Source organism: Myotis lucifugus, unplaced genomic scaffold, assembly GCF_000147115.1.
Source record: "Myotis lucifugus unplaced genomic scaffold, Myoluc2.0 scaffold_36, whole genome shotgun sequence".
In the NCBI taxonomy this organism is placed as follows: domain Eukaryota; kingdom Metazoa; phylum Chordata; class Mammalia; order Chiroptera; family Vespertilionidae; genus Myotis; species Myotis lucifugus.
The window spans coordinates 1,848,711-1,854,276 of NW_005871084.1; positions in this window are offsets into that span (position 1 = coordinate 1,848,711).

Consider the following 5,566-nt stretch of genomic DNA (forward strand, 5'->3'; position numbering starts at 1 on the left):
GAAGGGTATGTCTATCAGGTTCATACCCCTCATGGCTGAGGATCTGGGTCAGCCAAGTAGATTAGCAGAGGTTCTCGCCAGTGGGGCCCACGTGTATCAGCGGCGGCTTGGAGAGCTACTGCAACATCAGGATGTGGTTTACCCCACGAATATTTCCCTCCCAAATCCTGGAAGAGCTGCTCCCAGAATTTATTTAAAGGAAGTGGATCTGAGTAGGGCAAAGGCTGACTGTGATGGATGCCAAGGGACCAGGTACAGGTGGCTGGCAGTTGGCATCTCTCAGTTGAGTCCTTCTCCAGGAATTTCCTGGGCTGGAAAGAGCCCCTTCCCCAAGGCAGCTGCACCCACGGCTGGTCCTGGTGGTACAAAGTCTCCATCCTCCCGACCTCAATTTGGGACATCACCCCAGGGCCATCCCAGCTTCACTGCTGACACCTCTATTGCAACCGGGTCACAGCCCAACTTCTCCCTCTGCCCATTTCGCTTCCCCGCGTAGATCCCAGAACACTTCCGAGCACACCTCCTTCCAGCAAATCTGTCTCAGCAGCTCTTTCCCAGAAAATGAACCTGCCCAGGTTCAGATCTCCCTCTGCCACTCATTGGCTAGACAACTCTCCTGGAGCCCCAGCTCCTTCCGTCTCCTCGCCCGGTTTCCTCATCTGTCAAATGGGAACAATGTACCCGCCTCATGGCCTTGTCCTAAGGGTTAAAAGAGAAAAGAGTTAACAAATGTAGAGCACTTAGAATGGAACTGGCATTGAGTACATTTTAAATAAATGGTATTATTATCATCCTAAGGTATAAAGATGAAATTTTTCAGGCCTTCTTTATTTCCTGCTTCTGTGTCACAGGGAAATATGCTTTCTAATTCATTTCCCCCGACTGCATTTTATTCTTTTCTTCAGCCCAGAACAAAGGGCTCACTTTTACAGAAGTGAGGAGGCAGGTGGAAGGGACTGACATTTCTGAGTGTACTTATTTTGTGCCAGATGCTATACTAGCTGCAGTCATTATTCTGCTCAATTCTTAACCCAAAAAGCCATGAATTATTATCTCCCCTTAACAGATGAAAAAATTGCAGATCACTTAAGATAAATGGCCAGGATCACAGGGCTAATACAGCGCACACCTACTAGTCACATCCTAGCTAGACTCTCTCGTGCAGGCCCCGCCTCCTCGCTTCCATCCTCGCTTCCAGGGTCCCTCACAGAACAGGAGGTAGAGGGGCCAGCCGTCCTCTTTTAGAAGTTGAATAAACATGCCAGCACAGAAAAGGGTTGGGATTCATTTAAAGTCTTTAAGGGCATTATTTTTTCTTGGGATTTATGACCATTGCACCAATTTTTTTATGTTGATTCTCAGTTGCGAATAATACAATTATTTTACCATAAAATGATTGTGTTAAAAGGTGTGAGCTTTAACAGGTACAACATTCCGTGGAGTGATTTCATTGTAACTCAGGGACCAGTGTTTGCTCTTATGAAATGGATGCCTCTGGGAAAATGGAATGTGATCCACAGGAAAGGGCCCCCATTTTCGTTGATTACTCGGTAGCACTAGGTACTGCTGGCCCTCCTGGGGCCACATCTCTGTGACCTCTTCCCACGTTACTTTTGCTGGGATTTCTTCTTCCTTAGGATACTCTTCTCCAGAGAAGCATTTTCTTCCTTTTCTTTTTTAAATATAAATTTTTTTTTTTTTATTTCAGAGAGGAAGGGAAAGGGAGAGATAGAAACATCAATGATGAGAGAGACTCATTGATTGGCTGCCTCCTGCACGCCCCCTACTGGGGATCAAGCCCACAACCCGGGCGTGTGTCTTGACTTGGAATTGAACCATGACCTTCTGATTCATAGGTGGACACTCAACCACTGAGTGACACTGGCCGGGCCAGAGAGGCATTTTCTAACAAGTTGAGAGTCTCCTACATAAATAAACATACTCTATAAACTTGAGATTTTAAAAATGAAATATAAAATAAAACTTTTGGGACACACCTCTCAGGTGACCTGCACTCCCATCTAGACAGGAGAAGCACAAAACTTATTTACTCCGCTTGGCCAGCACTGACCAAAGAGGACCCCCACCCAGACAGAGGCAACTCCAGTCTCTACCCTCACATACTGGGTTTTCATTGCTTAGGCCCCCACGTCCATGATGATCTCATTCCAGAAAACACTGGAATATAGCAGAATTTTCTAGAGCAAACCAGAACACACCACCATACCCACAGAGCAGGTGACAGGCCCTGACTCCATGGTGCACAAGTCTTAGGTCTTTTTCCTAAGGAGCCAAGGGGTCCTCTCGGAGAGTCCAGATGCGCTTGCCTGTCCCTTTATTGCCAAAACAGCTGCTCCTGTATCTCACTTTCTCCCCGCCCCTCACACTCCACTTTCTGCTTGTTGTTCCCAAAACTTTTAGAGGAATGGGGTGGATGAGGCTTTCAGAGTACCAAGAACTTCAGTTTACCATCCAGCGTGGCTTCACATGTCATAACAGCTGGAGCAGAAGTGAATTAAATAGGCCTAAGTATCTATACAGGGAGGCCCAACACCCTATCCTTATGCTCTGGTGGAATGTATTGCCTAGATCCTTAAATAAAAGAATTTGAAGGGAGGAGTAACATTTATCAAGACCCTGTCAGGGATTCGATAGACATGATTTCATTTGAGCCTCTCAAAAATCCTCTGAGTTAGTCCATGTTCTGTAGGTTAGAAAATGGACACACTGACAGGTACAGTGCCTGGCCTAGGTCACACAGCTAGTTAGAGGGGGAGCGGGATTCCAGTCCAAAGAGCTCTTTCCTCCATCGATAGATGGTACCTTCAAGGCCAGTTTTGCAATAGCTGAGAATGCTTCATTCTCATATTGACCTCAATAAAAACCAAGGACCTCGAAATTCAATCTTCATTTATTTATTCCACAATGAATCATTGAATGCCTATTATTTTTCAGGCATTTCTAGGGAATGCTAAATTAATACAGCCAAGGCACTCACATCGCTTATGCATCCCAAAAGCTATCCAGCTAATTTAGTGTATTTTGTGAACCTCATTGTACATATTGTGAGTGCACACACCACACACACACACACACACACACACACACACACACATACAGCCCCTTCTTTCTGGTGATCTAACTTAGAGGAATTCTCAATGCTTGTGCTCGGCCAGTGTGCCCCAGGGTGACACAGGCACTGGGTTCTGGGTGCCCTCCCCCAGTCAACCAGGACTCTGCTTGCCTCAGTACTTCGGGCTGTGCTTCCCTGGATCCTGGCTGCCCAAGTCCCACTGATTCCTGCCTTCATTTCTTTTCTTCTTCCAGCCTTTGTCTCCAAAGCCTTCATTTCCAGTGACACACATAGGAGGACAAGCCTTCGTTAGATTATATACCACACATTCTCATAGATTCAACTGAAAATTAAACGCATTTATTCACTTGAGCAATATTTATTGAATGTCTACCATGTCCCAGGCAGAGGAGTAGGTGTTGAGATTGCAGTGGTGAAGGAAACCATGGTGATCTCTGCCCTTCCAGGGCCCCCATTGTAGTGAGGTGGGACGGGGCTCACAGGGGTGGGAGGATAAACCAACTGCAAATCATAATACAGGCTGTGAAGAAGAGGAGAGGGCTAACCTGCTAACCCTCAGGGTTAGCAAAGTCAGCCACAAGGCTCCCAAGCAGGAGAAGGAGCCGGTACCTGAAGAGCAGTTGGCACTGGGAAGACCTTCTGGCAAAGGAAAGAGCACATGTGAAGTCCCCGAGGTGGGAAGGTGTGGGCAGTCGGTGAGCAGCTGGTGAGCCAGGCACATTGTCACTGGAGCAAGGAGTCCTGATTGTGCAGAATCATGTGGCCACCGTCAGGAGTGTTTAAGAGGATTCATTGGAAAGTTGTAAGTTGGGAAGTGTGATGTGATTTAGAGGGAAAATGCTCAGCTGCCATGTGGAGAATGGGCTGGGGTGGGTTAGGAGGAGTAGCAAAATGAAAACAGGGTATTAACTTCAAGGTGTTGGCTGGGCGGCGGTCTCATCTGAGCCTTGTATGGGCAGGATTCAGTGCCTTCTGGTGGTAGGCCTAAGGGCCTCACATTCTTGCTGGCTGTCCCTGGAGCCTGCCCTCAGCGCCCACAGGTTTCCCACATTTCCCACAGTTCTTCGCCATGTGGGATTTCCCAGCACAGCCACATAGCACAGTGGGTGACACTATGGAAGGCTCTTGAGGGATGAGTAGGAGTTGCCTGGGGTGGAAGAACATTCAGGTAAAGGCATGGAGGTATGAAAGTGGTGTTTTCAAGGATCAGCAAATCTAGCCAATTGCTTACCCAAGAAACATTTCCCCTTTCTTTCCTGATAATTAGCCTGGATCTGGCCCTCTTCTTCACACCACATGACTATGTGCTCAGGTATTGGGGATTGAAGCTTGATTCATTTAAATCAATACTGCAAATTCAGTTCTAGTCGTGGCTAGGAAAAGGTCTGAATGCCATTCTGGTTAATGAGATATGAGGGGATGCTTTGGGGAAAGGTTTTCATCTCCAATAAAAAGGGACATTCAAGTAGTAATTCCTATCTGTGGACATAGCTGGGTAAGTACCAGTATGTGATGCCTGGGGCCATGCGAGCCACATGGAACCCACCTAAAGCCCAAGCCAACCCATGGGGTTTGCAGCGCAGAAAGATGCAAACTGGAGCCGTTGGTGACACCACTGGGTTTCTAGAGCAGCCAGCCCTGTAGCTGTCCACCTCCCACTCCTTGTCTGATGGAATCACCTTCCCCACTGGTTAAGCCATTTGTAGCCAAAGCTTGAAAACAGACTGCACATTGGCAGGAAATGATGCTGAGCCTGTGAACGGAGGCTGATGATCACAGCCAGTGCCACGGAGTTTGGCTTTTTTCTGTGAGGTGTAGGGAGATCTCAATGTATTTAAGGGCAGGGACAGTCCTGTTTCTTGGCTGAGGAAGAGATTAGAAAATGGAGAGAATTGTGACAGGAAGAGCAGGTGGGAGATGGTGGTGAGTCTAATCAAGACACTCTGAGAGCCAAAACTGGTCTGGCTCAGTGGATAGAGCGTCGGCCTGCGGACTGAGGGATCCCAGGTTCGATTCCGGTCAAGGGCATGTACCTGGGTTGCGGGCACATCCCCAGTAGGAGACGTGCAGGAGGCAGCTGATCGATGTTTCTCTCTCATTGATGTTTCTAACTCTCTATCTCTCTCCCTTCCTCTCTGTAAAAAATCAATAAAATATATTTAAAAAAAAAAAAAGAGAGACTCTGAGAACCAGAACTATGGTGGGTGCGGAGGACACCAAGGGGAAGGGGTGGGTCATTGTGGAGGCAGAAGCTGGAGGGTTAACTAGCTGAAATGTCAGGAATGACAGAGCCACGGGTTTCCCCAGTGGCAGACGTGGGTAGCCCAGGCCACTCACCATTCTTAGAAAATACCATTCACATACACACCTCAATGCTTTTTTTTTCTTTTTGCTTTCTTGCATTTTATTATTATTTCTAGAAGGTGTCGATGCTTTTATTCCTACCATTCTCTCCCCCATGGGAGCCTTCCA